The following is a 16,434-nucleotide window of genomic DNA, read 5'->3' as shown; positions in this document are numbered from 1 at the left end:
TCAGCTACTGATGAGGAAATTCAGCAGGATACAGTACGATCCTGAGAACAGCTAAGATTTGAGCCTGTCCAGGTCAGAAAGAGGCCGGGAGCCACTATCTTAACTCCGCGCCTGGTACGAGGGGAAGTGGGACAGACTGAGGATCCCAGTGCTGGTGGGGACTGGCTTCTTCCCATCCAGATCATACTGCAACTCTAGCCTAGGCCCTAGTGCCACATCCAGCAGGGAGGAAGCTGCGGGGACCTGCGCCAGCCTCTCCAGGAAATTACCAGCCAAGCCGCGGAGGCTAGTGATTACCCTATTCTGGCGACACAAACCGCCCCAGGAGTCATTCTGTGGCTGGAATTGGAACCTCTATTTCCTAGAAATAGGGGAGGAGGAGACAGTTGGCTGACAATTTCAGCTACCGATTGGTAGACTTGGCTGGCAAAGAGATAACCCTCGGAAGAGCTGGGGTAAGAACCAGTCCAAGTCAGAAAGTGGCCAGTAGCCGCCATTCTGACTCTGCCCCCAGCCTGAAGGGAAGCCGGGCTGACTGAAACTCTCAGTGTCAGCAGGAACCAGTTTCTTTCACAAAGATCAGCCTGCAGCCCTAGCCTAGGCTTCAGCTCCTCCTCTGGCATGGAGGAGGCTGAGGAGCCCTGAACCGGCCTATCCAGGTAACTACAGAGGGCTTTGGTTAGTAGAGACTGAAAATCAGAAGCCTACGAGGGCAACTGCAGTCATCTTGGACCTGCACCGCATAGATTGCTGCCCATACCTGCAACTCCATCACTGCCCCAGGCAGGGGAGAAAGGGATGTAAAGCTTCATCAATCTCTCTGCGCAACTACAGCCTAGGCCTGCACGTGGATTATTCCACATAGCTGTGACTCTGTCCCTACCCCAGGCAAAGGAGAATATTGCAAAAAGCTTCACTGGTCCCTGGCGCAATGAGGGCAGCTTGAGCCTCCACAGCTTACACCACTAACTACATGCTTGGGTCCTACTGTACAACCAGCAAGGGAGAAAGGACAGGAAGCCCTAAACTAAAGAGAAAAACTACACCCAGAAAAAATATTCTAGTAAGCCAGATGCCAAGACACCAACAAAAAATTACAATCCACACCAAGAAACAGGAAGCTATGGCCCAATTAAAGGAAGAAGGTAAGCCTCCAGATGACAAAAAGGAGTTGAGACAACTAATCATAGATGTTCAAACGAATCTCCTTAATAAATTCAATGAGATGGCTAAAGAGATTAAGGATATTAAGAAGATGTTGGATGAGCACAAAGAAGAATTTGAAAGCATACATAGAAAAATAGCAGACCTTATAGGAATGAAAGGTGCAATCGATGAAACTTAAAAAACACTGGAATCATATAACAGCAGATTTGAGGAGGCAAAAGGAAGGATTGGTTATCTTGAAGAAATGGCCTCTGAAAGTGAACATACAAAAGAACAGATGAAGAATGGAAAAAATTAAACAAGGTCTCAGGGAACTAAACGACAGCAAAAGGCATGCAAACTACATGTCATGTGTGTCCCAGAAGGAGAAGGGAAAAGGGGCAGAAGGGAAATGTGAAGAAATAATGGCAGAAAATTTCCCAACCCTATTGAAGGACATAGATATCCCTGTCCAAGAAGCACAACATACTTCCATCTGAAAAGCTCCAAACAGACCAACTCCGAGACACATACTCATCAGAATATCAAATGCCAAAGACAGAGAGAGAATTTTGAGAGCAGCAAGAGAAAAGCAATGCATAATATATAAGGGATATCCAGTAAGATTAAGTGATTTCTTACCAGAAACCATGGAGGCAAGAAGACAGTGGTCTGATATATTTAAGATACTACAAGAGAGTAACTTCCAGCCAAGAATCTTATATCCAGCAAGACTTACTTTCAAAAAGGAGGGTGAAATTAGAATATTCACAGATAAGCAGAAACTGAGAGAATTTCTAAGCAAGAGACCAGATTTTCAGACAATACTAAAGGGTGTGTGAGAGCCTGAAATGAAAAGACAGGAGAGAGGGGCCTGGAAGAGAGTCTAGAAATAAAGGTTATATCAAAAAAAGTAACTGAAAGTGTCAAAAGAGTGGTGAAAATAAAATATGACAGATAAAACTCAAATAGTCAAGAATAAACTTAACCAACGATATAGTGCACTTATATTCAGAAAATGGCAACTGAATGTTAAATCAAAAAAGCCCTAAATAATTGGAGAAACATTCCATGCTCATGGATTGGAGGACTAAATCATTAAGAGAGGAGGGGCAAGATGGCGTCTGAGTGAGCACACCTCACAGTCTCTCTTGTAAGCAGCTGCCGAGTGGAGTTGGAGTCTTGCTGGAGCAGGCCGTTTCAGGGGCTTGCAAGGCAGGAGGTGTATGAACATCGCTTTGGAGAGACTGTGACAGAAGTAGTGCTTGCTAAAGATAGAACTGTGGGTTACAAGCAGAGAGGTCGGAAGCTGTGGGGAGGCGGGACACTGGTGGCCACAGTGTTCCCTGAGAACTCTCGGTTGTACGGCAGCATTCCCAGGCCCCATGACCCCATTTGCGTGGTCCCCAGGTCCGTGTCCCCTAAATCCCCTAGCCCGCATTCCACAGAGCTACATACCCTGAGTCTGCAGTGTCCTGGACTTCCCTTTCCCGAGTCCAGTGCTCCCGGAAGTCCGGGATTGCCCCAGCCCTCCAGTTTTGGAGTGACTCCTTGAGTGGGAGGGATTCAGTGGGAGGTACAGAAAAGGGGTCAGGTGAATGTGAGTTCAACTTTCTGGTTGGCCCCCCCTCCCTTTTTTTTGCACCTGGAGGAGCATACCAGCTGGCCTGGGGAGAGCCTGAGAGGAAAGGAGTGGCAAATCTGCTGAGAAAGCCCAAGTTATGTAAATAGCCTGGGATAGGAAACTTGGTCTGGGAGAAGGTGGAGTCAGAAAATCAACTAGCCCTCTGGTAGCACACATAAGGGAGAGGGACTGTAGGAGCTGCTTTCCAAGCTTCCAATAGCATACTTGGGATTCCTGGTGAGGTGTGGATGCTCTCTCTCTGGAAATTGTCATTGTTTTCTGTGCTGAGTTGGTTCAACAAGGACCCACTTGAATCTCCTACCAGGCCTCTCAGGCAGCCTTCCTGTTGCCCTGGGAGAGAGGGAAGGGAGGAAGGGAGAAAGGGGGAACATCAAATTCCTAAGCGTTTTATTTAACTGCCAAGAGGATTCCCTGCTTGAAACTTTGTCTGGTGTTTTGTTGGTTTGTCTTATTTTTCCTTCCTCTTTATCCCCCCAAGGCCCTTTTTTCTTTCTTTCTTATTTCCTTTTCTTGCCTGCTTCCCCCCCCACCCCCATCCCTTTGATTTTTCTCTTTCTCTTCTTTTTAATTTTTTTTTTACATTAGGTGCTGGAGGGAGTGCTTCACATTTGCTATATTTCCTCATCCTCCATTTTCTCTTCTGTGTGTGTATTGATTTTAGCCACCAACACTATCCCCTTTCCTCTACAACTTTCTATCCTCCATCATTTATTGTTTCTCTTACATTACACCTCTCTTTGTTTGACCCCCTATTTTTCTCACTTTTTATTTCTAATACCTTTGTTCTGTTTTCTGTCTTATATTCACTCTTTATATGATTGTCCTTTCTTTTCTCTTTCCCTCTCCTGAACACATTGGCCTTTTAATTCACACTATATTCCTCCCCATATTCAGTTTACTGTGTCATTATACGTACTCTGCTGTTCTTACTATTATAACTTCACATACCTTACGTGAGTCTAATATCCATTCCCCTAGATCTCACATGGTTCCTCTATTAATATTTACTATCAATACTACTATTATTTATTTTCTTTTCTTACTCTTTTTGCTTTCTCTGGCCCTAATATTTTCCTTCAAGTGAACTTAGGCAACAAGGAAATAGAATAAGAAGAACAAAGTGACAAAGAGAGGACTTAACACGCATGCAAAAACAACAATTAATAAAACCCCAAACTAGACAAAGAAGCTAACCAACTGATTAAACCCGTCAAGATAAAATGATGACCAGACAGCAACAAAAAACTACATACCAAATCAATAATCAGGAAAACATGCCCCAATCCAGAGAACTAAAAACCAGGAAGAAGAGCAGAACATCAACAAGTAATTAAAGTTCTCAAAACATATATTAGGGACCAATGTGATGAAGTGAAGGAAGAGATTAAAAACATGAAGAAAACACTTCAAAAGAATACAGAAGAAATTGCGATCATACACAAAAAGATAATGGATACGATGGTAATGAACAGCACAATTCAAGAAATCAAAAATATACTGTCAGTAAATAACAGCAGACTCAAAGAGGGAGAGGAAAGAATTAGTGATGTAGAAGACAGAACATCTATCAAACAGATAGTAGAACAGATAGAAAAAATCAGCAGGGACATAGGGACCTGAATGACAATGCAATGCACAAACATATGCATTATAGGCATCCCAGGAGGAGAAGAGAAGGGAAAGGGAACAGAATGGGTGTTGGAGGAAATAATGGTTGAAAACTTCCCAAACCTATTGAGGGAGATGGATGTACATGTCCAGAAAGCACGATGCACCCCAAAGAGCATAAATCCCAACAGGCCCACCCCAAGACATATACTTGTCAAATTACCCAATGCTCAAGACAAAGAGAATATACTAAAAGCAGCAAGAGAAAAGAGAACCATCACATACAAAGGAGGCTCCATAAGATTAAGTGCTGATTTCTCATCTAAAACCATGGAGGCAAGAAGGCAGTGGTATGACATAGTCAAGGTACTAAAACAAAAAAATAACTGACCGAGAATACTCTATCCAGCACAGTTAGCATTCAAAAATGATGGAGAGTTCAAAATATTCACAAATAAACAGAAACTAAGAGAATATGCCAACAAAAATCCTGCCCTTCAAGAAATACTAAAGGGAGTTCTGCAGGAAGAAAGGAAAAAACAAGAGACAGAGTTGGAGAGGAGTGTAAGAGCAACTAAAAAGGCAAAAACAGAAAAAAAAAAACAAAATATGACAAACACAAATCCAAAAAAATACGGCTAATATAAGTAATTCCTTGAAAGTAGTAACACTGAATGTCAATGGATTAAACTCACCTGTCAAGAGACTCAGACTGGAAGACTGGATAAGGAAATATGACCCATCTATATGCTGTCTACAAGAAACACATCTTAGATCCAGGGATTCAAGGAGGTTGAAAGTGAATAGCTGGAAAATAATCTTACAAGCAAACAATAACCAAAAAAGGGCAGGAGCAGCTATATATATATTTTTAAATTCATTAATTTGTTATTATTACTTTTTCTCTCCCCTCCCCGCCCCAGTTGTCTGTTCTCCGTGTCTATTTGCTGTGTGTTCTTTTTGTCTGCTTCTACTGTTGTCAGCGGCATGGGAATCTGTGTTTCTTTTTTTTCTTGTTGCGTCACCTTGCCGCATCAGCTCTCTGTGTGTGCAGCGCCATTCCTGGACAGGCTGAACTTGCTTTCGCACTGGGCGGCTCTCCTCACAGGATGCGCTCCTTGTGCGTGGGACTCCCCTACGCGGGGGCACCCCTGCATGGCATGGCATTCCTTGCTCGCATCAGCACTGCTCATGGGCTAGCTGCACAGGGGTCAAGGAGGCCCAGGATTTGAACCGCGGACCTCCCATGTGGTAGACGGACGCCCTAACCACTGGGCTAAGTCCGCTTCCTGAGCAGCTATATTAATATCAGACAAATCAGATTAATATCAGACAAAATAGGTAAAACAATTGTAAGAGACAAAGATGGACACTACATATTTGTGAAATCTTTCAAAAAGAAAGAACAATCATAAACATTTATGCTCCTAACAAGGGTGCCTCCAAATACATGAGGTAAACACTGGAAAAACTAAGTGAAGGAATAGATGCCTCTACAGTTACTGTGGGGGACTTTAATACACCACTATCAACTTTGGACAGTACATCTCAAAAGAGAATGAATAAAGAAACAAAGACTTTGAACAATATATTAGAGGAGCTGGACCTGATAGATATATACAGAACATTATACCCAAATACAGCAGGATATACATTCTTGTTAAGTGCACATGGATCATTCTCCAAGATAGACCACATGCTAGGCCATACAAAAAGTTTCAATGAATTCAGAAAGATCGAAATCATACAAAATAATTTCTCTGACCACAATGGAATGAAGATGGAAATCTGCAAGGGCCAGAGACCCAGATTTGGCAACATGATTTGGAAGTTGAACTATACACTCTTAGAAAAACAGTGGGTCAAGGAGGAAATCTCAAAGGAAATCAGTAACTACCTTGAAACTAATGAAAATGACAACACAAAATATCAAAACTTATGGGATGCAGCAAAAGCTGTACTGACAGGGAAATTCACAGCCATAAATTCATACATCAAAAAAGAAGAGCAAAAATTGAAGAACTGCATAATTGGAAGAATTGGTAAAAAAAAAAAAAAGAAAAAAAACCAAACAACAACAACTAACCCCAAAGAAAGAAGAAAGAAATAACAAAGATCAGAGCAGAATGAAACAGAAAATAGGAAAGCCCTCAAAAAAATAAAGAGCTGGTTCTTTGAGATCAATAAAATTGACAAACCCTTAGGTAGACTAACAAAGAAAAGAAGAGGGAAGATGCAAATACACAAAATAAGAAATGAGAAGGGTGATATCACCACTGACCCCACTGAAATAAAGACTACCATAAGATGATACTTTGAAAAAAAAGTATTCCATCAAGAAACACAATTTAGAGGAAATGGACAAATTCCTAGAAACACATAAGCAGCCTACATTGACAAAAGAAGAAATTGATGATCTCAACAAACCAATCACAAGTAAAGATATAGAATCAGTCATTAAAAACCTCCCAACTAAGAAGAGCCCTGGGCCAAATGGCTTCACAGGTGAATTCTACCAAACATTCTGGAAAGAAATAACAGCAATTTTGCTTAAACTCTTCCAAAAAATTGAAACAGAAGGAATACTGCCTAACTCATTCTATGATGCCAACATTACTCTAATACCAAAGCCAAACAAAGACACTACAAGAAAAGTACAGACCAATCTCTCTAATGAACCTAGACATGAAAATCCTTAACAAAATACTTGCTAATTGTATTCAACAACACATTAAATGAATTATACATCATGATCAAGTGGGATTCATTCCTGGTATGTAAGGATGGTTCAACATAAGAAAATCAATTAATGTAATACACCATATAAACAGATTGAAGGGAAAAAACCACATGATCATATCTATAGATGCAGAAAAAGCATTTGATAAAATACAGCACCCTTTCTTGATAAAAACACTGCAAAAGATTGGAATAGAAGGAAACTTTCTGAACATGATAAAGAGTACATATGAAAAAACCCACAGCTAACATCATTTACAATGGTGAAATCCTAAAATCTTTCCCTTTAAGATTAGGAACAAGACAAGGTTACCCACTATCATCCCTTCTATTTAACATAGTCTTAGAAGTATCTGCTCGAGCACTGAGGCAAGAACCAGACATAAAAGGCATCCAAACTGGAAAGGAAGAAGTCAAAATTTCACTACTTGCAGATGATATGATCCTAATACATACAAAACCCTGAGAAGTCTACAACAAAGCTTCTAGAACTTATGAGTTCAGTAAAGTCTCAGGTTACAAGATCAATGCGCAAAAATCAGTAGAATTTCTGTACAACAGTAATGAGCAATCTGAGGAGGAAATAAAAAAACAAATAACATTTACACTAGTAAATAAAAAAATGAAATACCTAGGAATAAATTTAAAGATGTGAAAGACTTATACACAGAAAACTACACAACACTGTTCAAGGAAATCAAAGAAGAAGACCTAAATAAATGGAAGAATATTCCCTGTTCATGGATAGGAAGACTAAATATTATTAAGATGTCTATCCTACCAAAACTGATCTACACATTCAATGCAATCCCAATAAAAATCAACACAGCATTCTTAAATGATCTAGAGAAACTATTAAATTTATTTGGAAAGGAAAGAGGCCCCAAATAGCCAAAGACATATTGAAAAAGAAAAACGAAATTGGAGGAATCACACTACCTGACTTCAAAACATACTACAAAGCTACAGCAGTGAAAACAGCATGTGCTGTATTGGCACAAGGATAGACACACTGACCAATGGAACCAAATTGCGAGTTCTGATATAGATGCTCATATATACAGCTATTTGGTATTCGACAAGGTCACCAAACCCTTTCAACTGGGAGAGAATGGCCTCTTCAACAAATGGTGCCTGGAGAACTGGATATTCATATGTAAAAGAATGAAAGAGGATTACCAACTCACACCTTATACAAAAATCAACTCAAGATGGATCAAAGACCTAAATATAAGAGCCAAGACCGTAAAGACCTTGGAAAACAATGTAGGGAAGCATCTACAGGACCTTGTAATAGGAACCGCTTCATGAACTTCACACCAAAAGCACGAGCAACAAAAGAATAAATAAATGGGACTTCCCCAAAATTAAAGCCTTCTGCACCTCAAAGGAGTTTGTCAAGAAAGTGAAAAGAGAGCCTACACAATGGGAGAAAACCTTTGGTAATCATTTATCTGATAGGAGACTTATATCCTGCATATATAAAGAACTTCTACATCTCGAAAATAAAAAGACAAACAGCCCATTTAAAAAAATGGGGAAAAGATCTGAACAGACACTTCTCCAAAAAAGAAATACAAATGGCTAAAAAACACATGAAAAAATGCTCAAAATCACTAGCTATTAGGAAAATGCAAATCAAAACAATGAAATACCATCTTACTCCCATAAGACTGGCAGCTATCAAAAATTCAGAAGACTACAAGCGTTGGAGAGGATGTGGAGGAATGGGAACACTCATTCACTGCTGATGGGAATGCAGAAGGATCCAACCATTCTGGAGGACAGTTTGGCGGATTCTCAAAAAACTAACCACAGATTTGCCATATGACCCAGCAATTCCACTGCTGGGTATATACCCAGCAGAACTGAAAACAAGGACACAAACCGATATATGCACACCAATGTTCATAGCAGCATTGTTCACTATTGCCAAAAGTTGGGAATCAATCCAAATGACCATCAACAGATGAATGGATAAATAAAATATGGTATATACATACAATGAAATACTACTCAGCTGTAAGAACAAATACAGTACAAACACATGTGATAACATGGATGAATCTTGAGAATCTTATGTTGAGTGAAGCAACCCAGGCATTGAAGGACAAATACTACATGTCCTCTCTCATATGAAATAAGTAAATCAAGCTGTCTCAGAGAGCTACAGACTGGATGACAGGCTTAAAGGTAAATGGAGGGTATAGGAAGGTTGCAAGCTGACACCTACATGGGTGATTATCTATGATAAGCTGGAGGTATCTGTACAGGGAAGGGGTAAAATGGGGGCATAGGGATACCTTTGGGTGGGGCTTTGTGGGCTTGGGGGGGGGGCTAGGGATGGGAGGATGGGCCAGATGGCCCAAGAAATTGGGGGGAGAATGGGGGGGACCATTTGAACATAGGAGATTGTCAGGTATGTGGCTGAAATTATAATGTAGAGAAAACTCTTTAGAAAATATAATACGGAAGGTTACCTGTTTAAGATACTTAAGGGGGTGCATCTGACACCGGGCAAGTTTCTAGGGAGTGAGTGCTCATTTTGTCATAGTGGGTTTTATCACTGGGTGGAGACCCATACAATGAGAGTAAAGGTATACCCACATCCTGGGGAGGACTGATGTTCTCAAACAGAGGGAACTGTATCTCTCGAGAGAATTGGTGGCTCTCAATGGGTTAGGGCAGTTGAATATGTCAAGCCCTCAACATTGTTGCAAGTATCTCTGAATAGGGTCCTTCAGGTAATGAAGATTGATTGTCACAGTGGGCCCTGAGGTGAGGGGGAAAGAGGTATTGAATAGATGGAATCAGTGTAACTGTGGGACAAAGGAAGTGCTCTACAAGATCATGCAATGATGGATATAGAACATGTTAAAATACAACAAAAATGTATAAAAGTCTATAGGCTAAAATGTAAACCATAATGTAAAACATACGATAACTAAAAGTTTAGAAAATTGTATAGTATAAAATATAAACCATGATGTAAACCCAAATGGAACCATGTTTGAAAGCTATTGTTTCAATATCTGCATATCAGCTGCAGCAAATATAATATGAACATGTAAAAAGATCACTGTTTGGGAAGGGACAAAGGGTTTAATGTTGGATATGTGGGAGTACCATATATTGTATATGTGAATTACTGTGATCTAAAACTTATGTGAAGACAAACTTAATTACAAAAAGAAAAAAAAAGGATGTAAACACAGGAAGAAATGGAAAAAATTGCCTTGCCACTGTACATACAGGGCAACACTTATAGCAGTGATGAAAGGCAAAATGTCAAAGCTTTTTCATTCTTTTCATTTTTTGATACCCCAATTTATTTTTCCTTTATTTAATTTTTCTAAATTAATATGTATTCTATATCTAACCTTTAAACCCATCACTGAATTCTATTTTACTATTAATGGAACCTGGCAATACATTAGGTGTCATTTTTAAAGAAGTTTCAGACTACAGAGAGGTTCGACTATGGCAGGGGAGGAACACTGATGTGGGGTGTTATTGATAGGGGACACATGGTTGGGAGGGAGTTCTCCAAGGCATATATACAGGGTACATAAAAATATTAGGTATTTTCATAGTGGTTTCAGTTAAAAATGACAACTGAGGGAGTGCTGAGTTCCTAGCCGAGGGAGCTCTACCACATTCCCCAATGGAACAGCAACAATCCCCAAGTGCAATGGCAAAGACCAATAAAGACGGATGGTCCAACAATGGGCCCTTGATACTGATGGCTATGATTATGAGCCTGTGTGCCTGAAATATGAACTAGGCCAAGAGCTGCAGGGTCCCTAAGAGTTACCTCCTGAGAGCCCCCATGTTGCTCAAATGTGGCTACTCTCTAAGCCAAACTCAGCATGTAAATGCACTACCTTCCTCCCAGCATGGGACATGACTCCTGGGGATGAGCCTCCCTGGCACCGAGGGATTACTACCAAGCACCAGGTGATGATGTAACTAGGAAAAGACCTGTAATAAAAGGGTCAACTCAGACCAGCAGAATATCTCAACCTACATGTAATATCAGGTGTTAAAAACTGCTTTTTGACTTTGGATAAAAGGGGGAAATGGAAAGGACAAAAGAGTTTATATGGCTATGAGTCTCCAAAAAAGAGTCGGGAGGTCATCAGAGGGGTAATGCTTACACACACCTCAGCAGGGTACCAGAGACAGCCAAAGTAGACAGATACCCAGGTACTCATTCTCCTGAGGGCTACGGAGACCCACAGGTTCTATGGTCATGACAGATGACTCTGGAGTTCAGTGCCATGTCAGCAGACCCTACTTTGGAGTTTGTGTTTCTGAGTGTGATGGAGTTGGACTCAGATATGACCTTTCTTTTTTTTTTTAAAAAAAAGATTTATTTCTCTTCCCTTCCCCCCGCCCCCCGCCCCTTGTCTGTTCTCTGTGTCTATCTGCTGCGTGTTCTTCTTTGTCCACTTCTGTTGTCGTCAGTGGCACGGGAATCTGTGTTCTTTTTGTTGCATCATCTTGTTGTATCAGCTCTCCGTGTGTGCGGCATCATTCCTAGGCAGGCTGCACTTTCTTTCACGCTGGGCGGCTCTTCTTATGGGGCTCACTCCTTGCGTGTGGGGCTCACCTATGCGAGGACACCCCTGCATGGCACGGCACTCCTTGAGCGCATCAGCACCGTGTGTGGGCCAGCTCCACGTGGGTCAAGGAGGCCCGGGGTTTGAACTGTGGATCTCCCGTGTGGTAGACAGACACCCTAACCACTGGGCCAAGTCCGCTGCCCAGATATATGACCTTTCTACACATGCCTCTCCTGTTATTTTTACCGGAACTGTGGCTGGAATTGGGATTGGTATATCCTCAGGGGACCTGAATCTCTGGACTGTCCATATGACAGCCAGGCCCTGAGCCTCAGCAGACTTGCAACTCCTATCCTCTGGTTTATTGGACTTACCCCAGCCAGCTAACAGGGAGGTGAAGAAGGTCAATCATCACACCAGGGAGCCAAGAGTGCCTACACTGCAAGCAGGAGAATTGCATCCATCATCCATGTGGAATCTAAGCCCCCTCTTGATGGAGAGGGGACTGGGCATAACCATCCCAGAGTCCACAGGATGGTGGAATAGAGTATGGATTAGATTGGACTTACTGGTGTTCTGCTGGGGAACTATTGTGATTAGTAATGGAAAAAAATAGCATTAATGTGGAGAAGGTGGCCACAGCAGCTGCTGATGGTAGGAAGAGGGAAGAAGAGATACAATGTGGGGGCTTTTTCAGGACTTGGAGTTGTCCTGGATGGTGCTGCAGGGACAGATGCTGGACACTGTGTGTCCTGCCATGGCCAACTGGGTGGATTGGGGGAGAGTGTAGAATACAATGCAGACTGCTGTCCATGTGGTGCAGCAGTGCTCCAAAATGTATTCACAAGGTACAGTGAAATGTCTCATGATGACGGAAGGAGGTTGTTGATGTGGGAGGAGTGGGGTGAGGGGTACATGGGGACCTCATATTTTTTTAATGTAACATTTAAAAAGAAAATAAAGGAGAAAAAAAAAGCCCAAATAAATAAATATCATTAAGATGTCAATTCTACTCAAATTGATATATAGATTCAATTTGTTCAATTCAACAAATGGTGCTGAAGAAACTGGATATCCATAGCTGAAAGAAGGAAAGAGGATCCCTATTTCACACCTTATCCAAAAATTGACTCAAAATGGACCCATAAACTAAAAATAAAAGAACCATGAAACTTCTAGAATAAATTATTGGAAAATATCTTCAAGATCTGGTGATAGGTGGTAGATTATTAAAGGAGATAAGAAGAGGACTGAGTGGACAACTAATGTTTAATGTATGTAGAAGTTTTAATTAGCTTTACTGTAAAGGTGTGGAAATGTATGGAGTGGAAGATAACACATAGTAACAGCTGGTTTATGAGGCGGGATGTGACTGAAAATCTAGTTATGTAAATGCCAACAGAATGCTAGAGCATAATCTAGGAACTGGAGAGCACAGTAAACCAAGAGGTGGATGAGAATTGTGGTTGATGGTACAGATGCAAGAGTGTCCTTTGTTAGCTAGAGCAAATGTGTATCACTCCTGCAGGATGTTGGGAATGTTAAGAAGCATGGGAAAAATACAGCTGGAATTACCTATGGACTGTGGTTAGTAGTATAATATAATATTCTTGCATGGATGCGAAAGACATACTGTGTTGATACTGAGGTAATATGGAAAATGTGAACCAAATGTACACTAAGGACATGGTAACCATCAGATGATATTATGTTACCTGTACCAAATGACACATCACATTGTGGTGTGTTGATGGAGGGGTGTTGTTTGGGAATTCTGCACGTGCATGATTGTTTTATAAGTTTACAATTTTTGTCATAAAAAAATATATTTAAAAAATAATAATAGGGTGGGTTGAGGGAAAAATACACCAAATCTAAGATAAGGACTATGATTAGTAATAAGATTTTCACAATATTCCTTCATAATTTGTAACAAACATCTCATGACAATGCAACTATTGGTGGAGGGTTGATATATCGGTCCCTGTATTATGCGATACATGTTTGCTTTGCAAGTTCACAACTTTTACTATACACTTATTTATGTATGTTCATATATATATGATATAAAGATAATAATAGGATCAGTTAGGGGAAAAATACTTTGTTTAGCAGTAATATTTTGACAATGCTCTTTAATCATTAGTTAAAAAGGTTTAAAACAATGCAAGTTAGTGGTGGTCAGGTGAGTTATGACAGTCCTGTATGATGCTATAAATGTTTTGTAAGTTCACAACTATTTTATACACTTACTATGTATGTTTATGTGTGGGTGATATACTTCAATAAAATAAAATAAAAAAATAGCCATCCTAGTAGGGATGAAGTGCTATCTCACTATGGTTTGATGCGCATTTCCTTAATGGCTAATTATGTTCAGTATCTTTTCATGTGCTAACAGCCATTTGTTTTATCATCTTTAGAGAAATGTTTTTCAAGTGCTTTGCCCAATTTTTTTTTAAAGATTTATTTTATTTCTCTTCCCCACCCCACTGTCTGCTCTCTTGTGTACATTCACTGTTGTTCTTCTGTGTCTGCTTGCATTCTCCGCAGCACCGGTAATCTGTATCTCTTTTTGTTGCATCATCTTGCTGCGTCAGTGCTCCGTGGGGTGTGCGTGGCACTGCTTCTCCTGGGTGAGCTGCGCTTTTTTCGCGTGGGGCGGCTCTCCTTGCAGGGCGCGCTCCTTGCACATGGGGCTCCCCTATGTAGCGGACACTCCCAAGTGGCACGGCACTCCTTGCTCATGGCAGTATTGCGTGTGGGCCCAGGGTTTGAAACCTGGACCTCTTATATGTTAGGTAGACGCTCTATCAGTTGAGCTATATCCACTTCCATGCCCAATTTTTATTAAGGTTGTTTGCCTTTGTTTTTTGTTGTTGAGCTGCAGGAGTTCTTTATATATTCTGGGTATTAAATTTCTTATCAGATAAGTGATTTCCAACTATTTTCTCCCATTCTATATGTTGCCTCATATGTGGGAAGCCGGCACTCAACCACTGAGCCATTATAAGTTCCTCTGATTTGGTTTTTTCATTTGTTTGCTTGTTTGTTTTTTGTTTTCAGGAGGCACCAGGAACCAAACCTGGAACCTCCCATGTGGGAAGCTCAACCACTTGAGGCACATCTGCTCCCAAGTTTTTAATTTTGATGAAGTCCAATTTATCTACTTTTCCTTTGTTGATTGTGTTTTTGGTGTCATATTCAAGAATCCCTAATACAACGTCCAGAAGATATTCCCTTGTATTTTATACGATGAGTTTTATGGTTTCAACTCTTATGTTTGGGCAGTTGATCCATTTTGTGTTAATTTTTCTATATGTTGGGAGCTAGGGATCAATTTTAATTCTTTTGCATGTGGATATCCAGTATTCCCAGTACCATTTATTGAAGGGATTATTTCCCTATTGAATGTACTAGGCACCCTTGTTGAAAATCAACTTGCCAGAATATGTAGGCTTATTTCTGGACTCTCCATTCTATTCCATTGCTCTATATGTCTACACTTATGCCAGTAACACACTATTGTGATTACTGTAGCTTAGTTGGAAGTTTTGAAATTGGAAAATGTGAGTTCTCCAACTTTGTGCTTCTTTGTCAAGATTGTTTTGGCTATTTGGAACCACTTGAAATTTCACAGGAATTTAAGGATTGATTTTTCCATTTCTGAAAAAAAAGACTGCTGTAATTTTGATAGCGATTGCATTGAAACTGCATGTCACTTTGGGTAAATCCGACATCTTAATATAAGTCTTCTTATCTATGAACATGGAATGTCTTTCATTTATTCAGGTCTTCTTTAATTTCTCTTAGCAGTGCTTTGCAGTTTTCAGTGCACATTTTTGCATCATTTGGTTAAACTTGTTCCTAGATATGTTATTCTTTTAGATGCTTTTTATAAATGGAATTGCTTTTTGGTATTGTTATCCCAAGCGGACAGACAATTGTCCTTTCATCATTTATCGACTAGCTCTTCCATTAACCATAACTCATTAATTAACAATATAATAAATTCTTTATATTTGTGAATCTCCTTCTAAATATTTTATTCTTTTCCTCTGATTAACATTCCTATTCCTACTCCAAATTCTTAGTATTTTAACGGTTGTAATTTTAAAGTCTGTTTTGATCTTTGACAGATAAGTTCTCCTTTGTTATACTTTTTCCCCCAAATTTACTCAACCACGCTTGTGCATTTCCCCTTAAAATTTGAAAATCGGTTTTGTCACATTCCATTTTTTAAAATCCCATTTAATTTCTCCTTAGGATTATAGTGACTTTATCAGCTAATTTGGTGAGAACTGCCATTTTTATGGTATTAAGGTGTCAAATTCAGGAATATATTAATAGTATACCTCTATCCATTCAGTTCTTCTTGTAGCTTTCTTTACATAGTTGTTACATTTTAAAAATTTATTTCTTAAGTATTTTATAGTTTTGGCTGCTACTATGAATGGGAAGTTTTTCTTTTAGCATTTCATAGTTGATTACTGCTTGTGTGATTTTTCTAAGTTTATATTATAGCCAGCCAGCTTACTGAAAGCTCTTTTCAATCCAATCATTTTTTAAGTTAGTGATCCTTGATTTTCTAAATAAGCAATCATATCAACTGCAAATAATCTGAGTGATAAATATTTCTTCCATTATTCAGAGCTTATTCTTATTATTCACAGGGTATCAACAGAGAATGGACACTCAAAGAGAAGCAGTAGAGAATTGATACAGCAGGAA

General features: G+C 39.9%; 1 protein-coding gene across 6 annotated transcripts in view; it reads right to left on the bottom strand.

The window, feature by feature from the left end:
- Window positions 1-16,434, bottom strand: part of FNDC3A (fibronectin type III domain containing 3A) — a 216,516-nt gene that overhangs the window by 185,143 nt on the left and 14,939 nt on the right. Inside the window, exon 1 of one of the 6 annotated variants that reach the window (XM_058276715.2) lies at window positions 2,605-2,620. The exons of the other annotated variants lie outside the window; for them this stretch is intronic. The gene's annotated coding sequence lies outside the window, so the exon portion shown is untranslated. Of the gene's footprint in view, window positions 1-2,604; window positions 2,621-16,434 lie in introns of those variants that run through there. 6 annotated transcript variants of the gene reach the window in all.

The sequence above is a fragment of the Dasypus novemcinctus genome, chromosome 15, assembly GCF_030445035.2.
Source record: "Dasypus novemcinctus isolate mDasNov1 chromosome 15, mDasNov1.1.hap2, whole genome shotgun sequence".
Classification (NCBI taxonomy): domain Eukaryota; kingdom Metazoa; phylum Chordata; class Mammalia; order Cingulata; family Dasypodidae; genus Dasypus; species Dasypus novemcinctus.
Note: the sequence above shows the minus strand (reverse complement) of the source record. Positions and strands in the feature narration are given on the sequence as shown.